The sequence below is a fragment of the Carassius gibelio genome, chromosome A8, assembly GCF_023724105.1.
Source record: "Carassius gibelio isolate Cgi1373 ecotype wild population from Czech Republic chromosome A8, carGib1.2-hapl.c, whole genome shotgun sequence".
Lineage (NCBI taxonomy): Eukaryota > Metazoa > Chordata > Actinopteri > Cypriniformes > Cyprinidae > Carassius > Carassius gibelio.
The window spans coordinates 15,340,634-15,357,184 of record NC_068378.1 but is presented as its reverse complement, the minus strand read 5'-3'; the positions used below and the strand labels follow the sequence as shown (position 1 = coordinate 15,357,184).

General features: G+C 35.3%; 1 long non-coding RNA gene across 2 annotated transcripts; it reads left to right on the top strand.

The window, feature by feature from the left end:
• Positions 1-11,451: 11,451 nt before the first annotated feature.
• Positions 11,452-15,213, top strand: LOC128018610 (uncharacterized). 2 transcript variants are annotated; one of them, XR_008184919.1, is made up of 7 exons: positions 11,452-11,682; positions 12,635-12,734; positions 12,900-13,060; positions 13,735-13,850; positions 13,992-14,076; positions 14,585-14,712; positions 14,833-15,213. It is a non-coding gene; the product is annotated as an uncharacterized LOC128018610 (long non-coding RNA). The 2 variants fall into 2 exon arrangements; XR_008184918.1 differs by having other exon boundaries at positions 12,900-13,850.
• The last annotated feature ends 1,338 nt before the right edge of the window (positions 15,214-16,551 follow it).

Genomic DNA, 16,551 nt, shown 5'->3' with positions numbered 1-16,551 from the left:
CTCACATTACTGCTCTCAGGCACTATTCGCAGGCCTGTGACACCTACTGCTAAACCGACAATTCAGAACCAATCCATCCTTAAAACACTTAAATGTTCATTTATGCTGCACAGACCTCTGAACATGTCTGGTTCATGCCTCACATTACAAGTAAAGATAATTTGAATTATTTTTGCCCAGTGATTTCTATCACATTCCCTCCAGTTATCTGTGTTACTGAACAGCACCGAGCATAGGGGGCAAATACATTAACAGCTATACAAATCAACAGCAGCCTTTGATCTTTCGACTGGCATCCAAATGAAAATTAAAGCCTCAGGATTTGAGGCTTGAGAGAGAGAGAAAAAAGAGAGAGAAGGACAGATTTCCACTATAACAAGTGGTCAAGAAGGAGAGTTTTTGCCCAGTGTAATTAACACTACAGAATTATCAACCCTCAACAGAGGGATGATGCAACCGTGAGCTGCAATTTGAAACATAACCATGACTAAAAGCTATGAGGAAGTTTGGGGAATAAAAATTGAATCATAAGGGTCTTGAATCCCCCTATAGTAGTTTATTTTGCGATGATGACCAGCTGACTGTACATCATAACTGTTATATCATCATTGTTATGGATGTGAAATATTATATTAAAACTATATAGACACACACACACAGTTGTGTTTAAAATTTAACACACTTTGCAGTATCTTATTTACCAAAATAAGAGGGATCATACAAAAATAGAAAAAAAATCCTTCCTAGAAAAATCCTTCAGGTCCCACAAATTCTTTGATTTTCCAGCATATTTTGCATATTTGAACCCTTTCCAACAATGACTATATATGAGTTTGAGACTCATACATAACTATTACAAAAGGTTCAAATGCTCACTGATGCTCCAGAAGGAAACGTAATGCATTAAGAGTCAGGAGGTGAATTTTTTTTTAATTTGAATATTCTGTTCAAAGATTTACACCCTTGGCTCTTAATGCATTGTCTTCCTTCTGGAGCATCAGTGAGCGTTTGAACCTTTTTTAATAGTTGTGTATGAGTCCGTCAGTTGTCCCTCAGTTTAACTGTTTGGGACAAACAAGGGACTCATGAACAACTATCACAAATAAAAATAAAATTAAATAACCTGTGAATAATCCGGGTAACAACACAGTATTTAAGGGGTCATATGAACGGTTTTCAAGTTTTCCATTCTCTTTGGAGTGTTACAAGATGTTAGTGAATAGATAAGATCCCTAAAGTTGCAAAGACTAAAGTTGGTAGCACTTTATTTTACAGTCCTGTTCCTTGTGTACATACGATGTACTTATTATAGTAATTTAAACAACTATGTAATAACTAGGTACTAACCCTGAACCTACCCCTAAACCTAACCCTAGCCCATGTAGTTACCTTGTATTACCAGAACTTTCTTAGATAAATACACTGTAAGTACACTATAAGTACATGTAACTACACGTACTGTAAAATAAAGTGCAACCCTAAAGTTTCATACCCAAAATATATTCTTAATAAAAGTTTAGACTTGTCCACACCCTCCTAAGCGCCTCATTTAAACACACCAGCTAAGTCTATGTCACAATGTAGGAAGATTTGCATAACACCGCCCAAATGTAACTTTGATGCTCGCTGTTGCCAACGGCGCCATATCATGGAGACACTGTTTTATGTGAAAGCGAAGATAAGTTGTTTGGCCTTCCGAAAGAGGACACAACCAGAAATCAGTGATTAAGTTGTATTTACAACACTGCTCCAGAACAGTTAAACCCAAAAAATTTTAAGACGTGTGCAGCACATTTTATGGAGGAGTGTTTCTTGATTCTAGGAGAGGAGACTACAATGCCGGCTGTTCTGACTCACAGTCTTTAAGTAATTTACATATATAAAGGATTTGCAACTGATGATTCAAACGTGGGTTTTAAGCAGTGTATAGTAGCGCTTGTTGTTTGTCATTTCTCCAATCACAAATGCAGAAATGGTTTCATGTTTATGCGGCGCAATGCAACGCGTAAAAAGACAGCATACTTCATTATAATCCTTAATTATGTCCCCACTGGATGCAACAAAGGGCTTGTTTGTAATTATTGGTTTTATTGTTTTTGTCTTGTTGCACCAGTGCTCTGATCGGGACATGCATCACATTATGTTAAGAGACATAACATTTCTGTCATACACTTGAGGCATTCGGCCAATCACAATGTACTGGACAGCTGGCCAATCAGAGCACACCTTGCTTTTCAGAATTATGAGCTTTGTAAAAAACAACAACACATTTCAGAAAGGCGGGGCATCGAGGAGCAACAATAATGTACATTATATGGCAAATAATGTTTTTTTTTTTTTTTAACTTAAACTGAATAAACACATTTAATTACACCAAATACACAAAATAATGTTATTTTTTAGCAACATCATATGACCCCTTTAAGAATCAAGCGTACGCAAACTTTTGAATGGGGTCTTTTTTTTTTTTTACTATTATTTTCTCTTGTGGACTATACGTAAACCTCTTTTATGTAAAAGATCTTTTTTTAGGTCAGTACTAAATAAAAAATAACAAGTATTTTGTATATGATTCCTCTTATTTTGGGAAAATAATTAACATTTAGCTGATAATGCAAAGTGTATACAAAGATTTGCAACAACTGTATATGTATGTACGTAAGAGGAAAGAACCTGCATGACCTGGAGAGCATGGGTTGCCAGGGACAGTGGTCAATTATACTGCAGTCATTATACAAAAAATTCTGCTTCATCATTTAATGAATTATTCTTTATCCAGAATCATGAAGTTGAAACTGAAAGAACCTGAGGTAAATGCTAGAGTAATATTCAGTCTGGACTCTGATGTCTGTGCTTCTCTGTGGACACAAATTAGCTGAATGGCCCTATTTCAAAACATGCCAGATTCATTAAAGGAACAGTCATTCAAAACTTGCAATGGTCACAAACCTAGAAGCTCTTAAATGTGCTACAGAGTCTTGTTGAACACGGGTGAAATATTTCTGAATAGCAATGTCAAAGTTAACATTTACAACAATCAGTTAAATATGCAGTGTGTAATTATTTCTGTGAAGTGTTCTGTTAATTTATTAAAAAACATATTTAAAAATGCAATTTATACATGAAATGACTTAATATATGATAAAGTTTTTTACAAAATTATAAATTAAAATCATTTTAATATTTTTGGGGGCATAAACTCAAGGACCCCTGAAGACCCTTATGATTGTGTCATGGTCAAAATATATAATAAAATATTGGATAATTAAACATTTTTATGGTTGCATATGATTGCAATATGATTTTATGATGCATTTTACACTATATTTTAAAAACATTTTGCCTCAGACACTCTTATTTTTGTATTGACCCTGTATGTTAACATTTTGTAGATTCATGCTTTTTGGCTAAATCAATCCACGAATGGCTTACTTATGGTTGTCTCTGCACATTAAACTGCAATGGTAAAAAGCATTTTACAGTAACACTGAAAAAATTGCTCACAGCAACTTTAATCTTCTGCATCCCATCACTGATGAAAAATGGGAATGAGTCTTAGAGAGCGATTTCCCCAATAAACAGCTGTTGATGTCACAAATGCACCTCATTCGCGTGTAAACAAGCTAACCTGCACCTGGCTGACACTTTAGAAGATCCATTTAGACAGCAAGGACAAGAGTCGCCTTCCTGTTCCACATTCTCCTGTCAAAGCAGATGCTAAATACTGCGCATGGGCGGCAGTCACTCACACCGCCTCAATTTGAAAGGTAAGCCTATCAATTTGCTGGTATGTAGAGATAGTCAAACAGCTCAAATACCAAGTCCCTTCACAATTCATCTGGCCAGCTGTCCCTCACAGCGACTGCTGCATTAATATAAAGTTCAGCTGCAAGAAACATAAAACTACAACATCTAGCCTGGACCGACCATTCACAGGCCCGTCTCCCCGGACACTAAGTATAGTTGAATGTAATGACCCTGTCACTGTACTACGCAATTAGCCATGATTTAAAGGTCTTTTAGGACACTGAAACACTCTCAACATTATGGCCTCAAACTCATCATCGCAGAAGTAAATCAAAATGTAATTTGGTAACTGTGTTCCAGGCATCAGAGTTCAGGGTTGTGCATGGATCATCTAAGCAGAACTGAACAAATGTGGTAATGTGCTTTGTAACAAGACGTGTAACATATGTAACAAGATGTCACATGTTTAAGCACACACATGGGATTTTTTCTTTCCAATATCTGTATAAATGGCAACTGAGGTACGTGTTGTCAGCGTACTGAAAGCTCAGCTTACAGCCGACTGTTTCTGTGAATTTATATGAGATCTGTGACCCGAGTTTGGATGTGTTTTGAGAAGGTGTAACAAAACAACAACTTCTCCATTATTCATAACACTCTTATTCCTCTCTTTCTCTCAGTCATTCCGATCGTCCTTCTCCCTCTATCTTTCCATCTCTCTCTCTCTCGCACTAAGGCTGTTCACCTGTATTAATAAATGGTCCAACACCCCTGTGCTGCCTGTCAGCATAGCCATGTTGTGGAGAGAGAGAGGGGAAGAGAGCATGGGAGAGGGAGGTGTCAGAGCGGCATGAATAATGGAGAGGGTGTAGACTGTAATCTGTCTCTGTCTGTCCAGCACGCTGCCACTGCCATGTTTTACTGTTGAACCCTGCACTGGCCAATCAGCATCAACTTAATTCACACACACTAGCACATATAAACGTACCCATACACACGTGCACACCGATGCTAACAAAATATTACTCACATGTAAACAGAGTGGTGCACACTGAGAGTCCATATTAAAAATGTGGGATTTAAAATACTGATAGAGAGACTGAAAGAGAGACAGATAAGATGTAGTAGTTAGTTTGACACAAATTGATGTATACTTTGATAAACAGATAGACAGACAGGTGGATAGTTTGATAGACAGTTAAAACGATATAGAATTTAACAGATCCATAACAGAGAGACAGACAGACAGATCATATATAGACAGTCATAATATAGTTTAATAGATAGACAGATAATTTGTTACACTGTTTAGGTTTAAGATATGTTATAATGTTTTCAATTTTCTTTTTCATTATTATAATTATTATTTTTGTTGTTGTTGTTGTTTTTTGCATATTTTCCAAGCTTTGGCAATATTCTGTTGCTTACAGTCATGCTAATAAAGCATGACTGTAAGCAACATTGAGCTAGTTTGAGAACACACACACACAGACAGAGAGTGGTGCAACTGCGACTAGTTCTGTTTATTCCAATAACCCCAACCAGTCAATCAAATTCATCATGTCGACTGCAGTTAAAGCTCTTGTTAGCCTATTAGTGCAGTGATCTAATCAGAGAGCAGGACCATCACACAGTGAGATGTCCTAATCAGACATTTCCCCACCAATCTCCCACTGCTCGTTAAGTTAACGATTTTTTCAAAGTCAAGGCAAAAACTGCAGGACTTCAGGAGCTCTGCTGGCCATCCCTCTGTTCTCCAACACAGAGACCAAGACCATAAGAATCACCACAAACTCATCTCATGGGAGAACAAAAAAGTTCATTGTTGCTCTTTGGTGGTTTATGCTGGTCTCCCAGTCTGGTCACTTGCCCTAAAAACATGTCAGTCTGACAACTAAATCTGTGCATCTCTTAAATTGCATGAAGTGCAAAATAGCATTAAGAGTTGAGGAGTCATTACTGGATCCTCATGTAAAAGAACAAAGCAAATGCATGAAAACATGGAAGTGCTATCAAAAAAAAAAAGTGAGACCACAGTAGCCATTTAATTTAACTTCTGTTTGGAGAAATGTCAGACAACAAACGTATTCTTCTTGAGAAAATAATGAGATTCAAACTAAAATGTGGTAGTTCTTTCTGTTGCCTTTTTGAAGAATTAATTTACACAAATAATGTTCAGATCAGACTTTAAGACTTGGTTCAATTAGAAGAACACAGCCTGGAATGTTTTTTTTTTTTTTTTTTTACTGATATGAATATTTTAAAACTTTCACTGAAAAGCAAGCATGAACTGTAAAAGGTTTGTTGTCAGACAGCATTCATAAAAGCATGTTCAATGAAACATTCATCCCTTTAAAACTTTCAAAGGCAGTCTTCATCAAAATTTCTAAGAGATTGAAAAACTGATTGAAATTGCGTTATGTTTACAATGCCAAGGTCATGGATTCAATTTGCAAGGAATGCATGATACAATAAAAGGTATACCTTGAATGCACTTTAAGTTGCTTTGGACGTAAATGTGAAATTTTGCTGGCTCTGGACCGATAATAAAATTTGATTAATAAAAACTGACATACTCTACTTTATTTTATTCAATTTCCTTCACTATTCATGCCAGTGTTTCTGCTTTGGCATTTCATTTCAGCAAGTTTAGAGTCACGCTGATTATTCAGACTCACAATGGATGAATTACTGCAACCCACAGCAGATATATGACACCTTCTCAATTCAAATAGAACTGTATATACTCTGTCTCTTCATTTAAACTGAACAATACAGTACAGCAAGATGATGTGGCCATACTAGTTTCTGCTGAAAACAACTGCAGACAATATAGGAACTAGGAGATGAATATAGCAGAGACGAGAAAGAAAAGGGAAGGGAAACATCATGAATAATTCAATGGTTAGGACTGTACTGTACATGTGCACATAATTCCAAAGCACAAGTATCCATGAGAGGAGTGAGGCAGAGGAAATTTGGAAATTAGTAAGAAAGAGTATAAGTTGGAATTTCATGGGATGTTTTGCATTATTTAACATGTAAAGTTCAAGTTTCAGTTCTTTCTCATTTCCGATTGGCTCTCATAATTTATGTTGACATTTTTCAGTTTTTATAAATAAACAACAGTATTTATACTCATTCCAGCAAGCGTTTTACCTGAAACTTACATTACCCACCTGATTTCATCTCCTCATCCATCCATCCATCCATCCATCCATCTATCCATCCTTCTCTTCTTCCTCAGTTAAACAGAAACTTTTTTTATGATTTTGAAAGAAGTATCTTATATGCTTACCATTTTATCAAAAATACTGTAAAAACAGTGATAAATATTATTACAATTTAAATGACTGTTTTGTATTTTAGTTTTTTTCAATTGCTAACAAGCGTTTACCAATACTTAAATTACTTTTTCTAAACTCTTAACACAGCAACACATCTACATCATACACTTACCCAAATAGTACATTTTCTGGCCAAAACCACATTTTGTTAAATAAATACTGACTCTACATTTGAATACCTGAGTACCTTTTTCTACATATACTAACTCTAGCAAAACACAGCAAACCCAATTCAAAATCGAGTCATTCGAACAAAACTTTAGCACTACTTGTCTATCCACAGTTCTTGAACAATATTTGAGAGAAAAAGTCTTAGATCTTTGAGTCCAGCTCATAAAAAAATGGAGGCAAAAAACTGTTTAGTTTATAATTTTGTTCAGTTTATTTTAGTAGCATATAAATTCTGCAGAAAACAAACACATGACCTTTTTTGTGGTACATGAATGCAAAATTTTCTATTCAGGAGTACAAATATGTCATGCAGTAATAGAAGCTCATAGAAACTCCTTGCATCAAAATAATATTTAAAGCAGTTTTAGATGGAGTACAGCATGTCACACTATGGGACATTTCAACGCCTCAAAAGTATTTCATGTCAGCTATCTATTTACAATGACAAATCATACTTGATACGAAGTGAAATACAGCCCCAGTATATGGACCATAAATCAGTCATGATTTTAAAACAAGAACTGCCTTGAACTGACTTTGTGTCAGCAAACAAAAGACAAACCTTAACAAAAGAGCCTCTTACTAAATGATAGTATTCTGGTCTTCCTCTACAGAATTCACTTACAAAGATAACATTTTTCCATGTTTAACCATTTACAGAACGTGAATGATTAAGTATGAACGTGAGTGTTTGAGCATGTGTGTGTGTGAAACTAAAGAGAAGGATAGTGAGCAAGACGCAAAGCTTATTCAAGGTCACATCTGAAACTGTGTAATGGCTTAGTGATGTGTTTTCTTAGCTCAGTTAGAGAGAACAACGCACTGACACACTCACTCTCTCACACACACACACACACACATGCGCACGCTCACACACACACACACACAAAAGGCTGACTACAGGAAAGCTTAAGTGTATTAATATTGAATGGGTGTCTTTAATTAGAGAACAGAACTTCACTGCTGTGATCCAGGCAAAACTTGATTAGACAAGAACAAAGGTATCAAAGGGGTTTGAATTTGTGTGCGTGTGTGTTCATGTGTAATTGCCATGTGAAAATTATGCTGCACATAACCCCAGTAAGCACTCAGCCTATTTTATGGATCATAGGTGCTCTGTCCCTCACAAGATTTCATTGTATGGCAAAAACAACGCTAACTCTGTTCTTCTTCCTCTACATCTCTTGCAATCCCTCTGCTTAGTGTGTACTTTGGCATCTAGGCCCAGCAGTCACAGTTATCGGCTGCCATTGTTGTTTTCTTGTGATATCTTGTGCCACACTGTTAAAGGAGAGCTGTGTTTCAATCTTGGCCTGTGATCAGACAAATAACAATAAAGTTCATTTGATTTGGCATCTAGCTTTAATCTGCATTACTTTGGTGATGTATAATTAGACCCTTATGGATCAACAATATGGACACATTCCAGCAACGATCTCCAATATTTGTGCAAATAATTTTACTTTATTCTTTTGAGTGGCAGATTGAGGATTAGATTAGACTGGAATTATGCCATGGTCATGAGAAATCAATGAACCCAAAGGATAATTTTCATAGCTCAGGAGGCTTAATGGAGTTCCCTGTCTGAAATATAAATTTGGTCTTCAGTGGTTCTCCTAAAACTTAATTAGGATAAATAAATTAAACAAATGAGATATACAAATAATTTGGTTTTAAGGGACAATGTTATTAACTAAAACTAAAGGGAAATTATTAAAAATAATTTTCATTATTTGAAATTAAGCCGAAATTAAATCAAATATAAATCATAGATAAAAACTTAAAGTTTAAATATTATAAGTACTTTTTAATTAAATAACACGGAGCATAGTTTAAGATCTCTTAAATTTCTATAAGAAATGTGTGAAATTACGGAGATTCTCTGCTCAGGAGAAGAATGAGAGTTCATGCTGTCTAAGAAAAATAGATTTACATTTTTTTGAAATTATTTGTAATTTTTTTCATTCCTATACAAAATCACATTTTGCAAAGAATTTCATTGGTCACTTCAGTAATAAATCAGCATGACAAGAGAGCAGCATAGTGCAGACGCCTTAGATTCTTTCATCTTTCCCTTTCATCCCTCTACTTTTTATGGCTTTTACATGTGCAGTCACTGCCCTGTGACTGTTTCCACTACTCTGTGTTAGTGATGGATGATATATTTGATATATGTTTAGTTGGTGCATAGGACAGACCAGAGCAAGTTTGACCACCTTAAAGGGGGGGTGAAATGCTATTTCATGCATACTGAGTTTTCTATACTGTTAAAGAGTTGGATTCCCATGCTAAACATGGACAAAGATTCAAAAATTAAGTTGTACGTTTGAAGGAGTATTTTTGTTCCAAAAATTCCTCTTCCGGTTTGTCACAAGTTTCGGAAAGTTTTTTTCGAGTATGGTGTGACGTTAGATGGAGCTGAATTTCCTAATATGGGTCCTAAGGGCACGTCTGCCGGAAGCGCGCGCTCCCGTAGAGCAGAGCACAGCAGAGACATTCACTGATCAGAGCGAGAGCGAATTGTCACAAAAGAAGTGTGTTTTTGGTTGCCAGGGCAAGACAACCCTGCACAGATTACCAAAAAAAAAAAAAAAACAGCATTAAGGGACCAGTGGATGGAGTTTATTTTTAAAGAGCATCAACAGAGCTGTGCAAGTGTTTTTGTTTGTTCCCTGCATTTCGAAGATGCTTGTTTTACAAACAAGGCCCAGTTTGATGCCGGATTTGCACATCGTTTATTTCTTAAGGATAATGCAGTCCCAACGAAAAAGGGTCACGACCGTGTGTTGGAACCGCTTGTGGTGAGTAAAACTGCTTCAAATATCTCTGTGTTGTTAACTTAGCTATCGGCAACATGCGATGTTGTCATCAAACTGCACTTTCCACATGTACAGCTCAAAAAAAAAAAAAAAAGACAACATAAAGTGGAACTTAGTCAATTTCCAAAACCGCTAAGCAAATATATACAGTTTCAGTACATACCACATAGAGACGTCGTTGCTGATGCTGCTCTTGTTAAATTTCAGCCTCTGGATCTGATTCTGGATCATAAATATACGCTGAATCTGACTGTTAGCCATGGTTTGTTTTGGATGTTTTTTTTTCCTCACGGTAATGTCACAGCTTCCAAACGCTCTCAACGCAAAAGCCTACTCGCGCTCGTGATTCTTTAGCTCCGCCCACACGTCACACCTCCAGCCACTCGTGTTTTTCCGGGAAAAATCGGTACAGACTATTTCTCTTATGAATATGATAAAACTAAAGACTTTTTGGAGTTATGAAGGATGCAGTACTACTCTATAGGTACTCAAGATTAACAGGATATTGAGTGAAAATGAGCATTTCTTAAGCTGAATTTTCCCCATTTCTGTTTTCTTGGCTTTATAAAGCACTATTAAGCTTCATTTATATAAACTGAAGAGTCACTGCTATATCACTATTGTGAACCACTGAGACATATTAACCCTAGTCTGATTCATAGGACTGCATCTGCAATTAACATACTGGGAAGGCATTCTGAATGAAAAGCATTTTATAAATGACATGTCATCAAGCTAACTGTTCGACACTGACTTCTGCTTATTCACATTTTATAGAAGGCAGTAGAAGCTGTCAGTTTGAGGGTACAAAGGGGCATTTATCAGCACAGTTCAAAACACCACAGGTGTGTCAATGCCATCAATCAAACTATTATTATTATTATTAAACCATGATGCACTACATTAGGTTGTGTTTTTAGTGGTAATAAACATGCATTCACATAATCATGTAAATGTGTACCAGAGTATAGCATAGGAGGGATGCTTGAAAGAAAACCTGCATGAATAATTAATGCATCGCTTTTTAGCATCTAATTAAAATAGAATTAAAATATTAAAAGCATATCCCTCAAGAATAGTCTAATTGCTTCCAAATTTAAATGGTAATAAAATAAAAATGAGTGGGCGATGACTACAAGTATGATAATTTTTTTATATTTTGTTTTATTAAATTATGATTAGTGTTATCTGTGCCTTATCTCTATGGAGATTTAAAAAGCTACAGAGCAATTGGCTATAACATAAATCTAAAGGAGCCAAATGACACATTTTAAGTAAAATGGGTAAATATGAGTCTGTTTCAAAATAATATTTCTGATGGATAAATCAAATAAGAAAACAAAAGACCAACCCATTCTCCATCCAAAGGCGTCAAAAACCGAAGCATGGTCAAGCGCCCCTAGCGTCACTTTTATGACGCCAAATGTGCCTCTCGGCGTCGACTATCGAAGCACTACGACCTTCATTGCTTTCAGTGGGAAACTTTTGGCGTCAGAATTCGACACGAGGACAGGAGATGTTTATCGCTATGAAATCACGTTCAAGAAGTCTCATTCAGCACACATCGCGCGATACTTGCTATCAGTTCCACAGTTTGGGTGAGTAGTCGTATATACGCTCTTTTAATGCCTTTTATCAAATGTATTCTGTCTTCTTTATTAATCAGATTAGTGCCATATGTTTAATCGCTGTATTATATCGGTCATCCGCGGCTGTCTTTGAGTTTCATTGCGTTTAAATAAATGAACACAGCTGCTAATTAGTGTGATTAAACTCTATCTGTCACGTGACGTGCCATAGACCTTCGATTCCGTTTTATATTATTATTAATTTCAGGATCAATGATGTAAGTTGTATTTGTAGTAAAATCATGGTAATCACGACACAATAATAAATGAAATGTGAAGTTAAAACACAGTAAATGGGACATTAGTAACTGTAACTGTAGTTTTACTATGATATATTAATAATCAATACAACAATACAATAATCACCAAACCAGCTATGTTTGTATCACTGTAATGCTAGTGTTTTTATGTGCTTTTATATGACAGATATCACAGTAATCATGTGTTCTGTACCATGCTTTTAATACCTTTTAATGTGAATCCAAAAAAAAAAAAAAATCAAATTAAAAATAAATAATAAATAATAAAACATGTATTTTTCCATCTTGCAGTTCATTCATATCAGTTTATATATATATATATATATATATATATATATATATATATATATATATATATATTTTTTTTTTTTTTTAATATATATATATATATATATATATATATATATAATATTTTATATATATATATATATATATATATATATATTTATTTATTTTCATATATATATATATATATATATATATATATATTTATTTATTTTCATATATATATATATATATATTTATTTATTTTCATATATATATATATATATATATATATATATATATATATATATAAATATTTTGCTCACAGATCATTATTAACATTCTGTATATAATTCAATTTTATTTTCTCTCCCCTTTTTTATTATTTATATTTTTAGCTGAAAAGACGTAAAGGCAGTCAGCCCAGTGGTGTTTCTGGAGAGGGATTCCTTCAGAAATGGAGAAGACAGAAAGCTGCGGAGGCAGATATTTGCAGCAGTAAGTCTGTGATAGTTTGTCTCTTTTATCAAAAATTCCTGCTGTTATAATTTGTACAGCATTTGTTGTTTCTTAAACTGTTGCACTGTCCAAATACCCACACTTGCCATCTTTTCACTTGACCACTTGATTACTTATTTGACGTCTTTCCTGTATTTGGCCTAGTGTTCGAGTGAGCATGATGACCACAAGTGTGTGTCAAACTTTTCATGACCTGATGACTGTGTTTCCCAATCCTGATCCTGGAGAACCCCAGCACTGCACGGTTTTGGCGTCTCTCTTATCTGCCTTGGAGTCTTCACTGATGAGCTGATGAGTTGAATCAGGTGTGTTTGATCAGGGAGACATCTCAAATGTGCAGTGTTGGGCTTCTCCAGGACCAGGATTGGGAGCCACTGCCTTATGGGACACTTATGTGTTTACAGAGATTTTTAATATCTAATTATCAATATTTCACATACTGTACATTGGACAGCTTTCCATGACCTCTTGTGAGATCTCGGCAAAAAGTCTGACGATTTATTCCAAAACATGATGCATGATGGGATACACTAAGCTTTGTATAGCGCTCCGGAGCAGTATTGGAGAGGTTTAGTGTGTGTTAAGGACGCTGTGCTTTGGCATTATTAAGACCGGGGACAGTCTTGTGCACACACTGTCACGTACACACACTCTCAAGTGGCCAAGACTGCAAGTTTGGGTATCTGGACAGGGTCAAAGTCTTAAAAATGATCCCTAAACACATCACAGTCTTAATAATCCAGTTTAACACTTGTATGATATTGTACAAGCCCCAGGACGGTCTCATCTGACACTATCAAAAGAATTCATATGACTATAGCTTGTTATTAATTACTTGCTTTCAATAATGGATTCATTTAACATTTAATTATACAGCATCTTTACAGAGGTGTAATGTACAAGCTGCACGTAATTAATAATATGTCCTTCCTTCTGTCTTACAGGATTTTTTCCAGATAATGCTGTTCTTCTTTTTCAGGTCTAAAATATCGAGCTCAACAGCTATTTTAAGAGCCAACCCTCACAAACCTTCCTAAAACCTAAAAGAGCTATTACTGAGTCTCAGCGAATCTTGCCATGATCAGCTCTTCCCAGGTACATTTGTTTAGAATATTTTTTAATCAACATTTACTCATCAAATGCTCTGGTCTGAATCTTACTTTAAATTAACTTAATTATGTTTAATGAGCAATATTAATTGCACAGAGAGTAAGTAGAGATTTTCTTGTTTCACAGAAGAGAAGGAAGACCAAGGAAATTATTTGCTCAGGATGAGAAATGAAGACGGCCATCTTGTGCTCAAACAAACAGAAGTCCTTTGGTATGTGTGTGTTGAAGCAATGTTATACAACATTTTATGATGATCTCTCACAGAACTGGTCATGTCAGCTTTGATTTCGTTTTATACTATTACAATTACAGCATGTTAGCAAAGTGTGACTGGACATTTTTAATATTATGTTTTTAAAAACACACCACCTGTTTTAAAAGCAGACAAGTATCATGAAATTGGTTTAGTTGATATAAACACCAATTGACATTATTTCATTGTTTTGTAAATGTTATGTTATAAATTGTGAATTGATAGTTGATTGGTTTGAAGCCAGGCCTTACACTGCACAGACTAAAACACATTTGTAAGAGAAGTCAGGAACTTTGGAGAAAGATTCTAGAGGAAGAAAACACATTTACTGCAACAACAGATGAATTCTAGAGTCTCTGAGAACTACACATGCTAATGCAGTCTCATGAGCAAGACCTTTGCTTCTGTAACTTTTTCTTAATTCTTGCAGAATGACATATTTATTGCAGTATTTTTATTTGTACAGATGATCTCATCAGCCAAATGAGGGGTTTTGACCAAGTGATGCTCTTGAAAGGAGAGAAAGAAGAGGATGTGGTAAATTCTCTTCAGAGAAAAAGCTTCTCAAAAGGTCTTAAAGCAGCTTGAAGAATGGTAAGTGTACAGTACTACAAGGGTCATAGTTGCTCACCCTGCTAAAACCACACAGAACATAAGCTGCGCTCTCTGTCCATTAAACAACTTCTTCTGCATTGTGTGTTTCACTTTGACCAGGTCTGGGATGTTAGGACTGAGAGATCCTCTGGCTGAGAACAAGCTACACCACATCAGTGCTGGACATCAACCACAAACTGTTTCCAGACACGAGAGAAGAAGAACGCGATGGGGAGATGAAACCAGTTTAGATGTGATGATAAGGAATCATTATTTTCTGGAACAGTATCACATGTCTTATATGTATCACATGATCTGTATCACAGTTGACTGGATGGGACTGTGTGACTTTTAAGGACATTTCATCACTCATCCGTGGGAACTGATTTATATATGAGGTTAATGTATCTTTGATGATAATTATTTTCATTGAATCTTATTTGTCTTGATGCTACTTTATCAACTTTATAGTCTATGCTTCAATAAAATGAAAATGGTGAATATTGTGTTCTGAAGATTCTTGGTAAATACATCATTTTACTAGGTAGGCTCATATGTGTTTATTTTAGACTTGGAAAAACGACATATTAATTATTGGGATTATTTTTTTATTTAAGACATGAACATTTTTGATCGGATTAATAACATCTGGGACATCAGTACACCAGAAAGTATTTTTTTATATTTTAGTAACAAATATGCAAATTTTTTGTGAAATACAGGGAGTTACAAGATTAATTATTCTGCATTACAAGATGGTGCCATGGGCTTTATTGTTACAAACACTTAAGGGATAACTGAGAATGTAGCAGGAATGATCAACGTGGATCTTGTACTGCATTAAAACCAAGAGCACGCACATTACTGATGTCCAGCACCTGAGGAGCAAGATACGGGGGTGAGGAGGACATTTTTACACTGATTTCGGCTAATTAGTTATATATAATGCTAATATATATATATATATATATATATATATATAAATTAATATTCTTAGCACTGCATGAATTTGTCCTTGTGTAATAGTGAAGTATCACAATGTGTATACATTGTCCTTGATTACTGCTTTACAGTGGGGAATAGATAATGGCAAGTTGTTGCAGGTTCATCCATTATATTTCTTGCCATTTACTTCAAAAATCAAAGAAATAATCTATTATTTTCATTATTAAATCATTTCTTTCTAATTTTTCCATGTTTCATCAGATGGCCTCACAATGTCCTGTCAAAAGGTATAATAGCCATGATGAATAGAATAGAAAACAGAGGACTGTGAAAACTGTCAGATATAAATGTGACTCAGCTCAGTTTGTTGTTCATGATGAGGAGAATACATATATGTAGGTTTTACTGCCCTGCTACCCCCAGGGGCCCAGTAGCACCCCCCGGAAGAGCCCAAAACTGTGCATTTCAAATGGCTGTAAATCAGAGTCCAATTAACATATCAAAGAGAAAATGGGCAGGATTATTACTTATGCTATGCTGATAAAATAATGTTGAGCTCAGTTTTCAGAAATAAGTGGAAAGCTGGCATAAAAGCATTTTAAATATTGCTCACTGTAAAATACCACATTTCAGCCTGCCTCTCAAATATATCACAGATGTTTGCACAATAAACATATTTAGATATCCAGTTTACCTTAAAATAAATAATTTATTTAGTTTCGTTAATAAAAAGTTTTAAACTACATTACCCACAAGCCTCCGTCGTTCTATCTATAGAAAGGCAACACTAGGGGGCTGTTTTTTGTAGTTCATTGAAGTTATGCTTAGGGTTAGGATTAGGATCTCGCTAAAGATGTAATTTTTCTCAAGATAGCAACACTTCATTGTTGACTT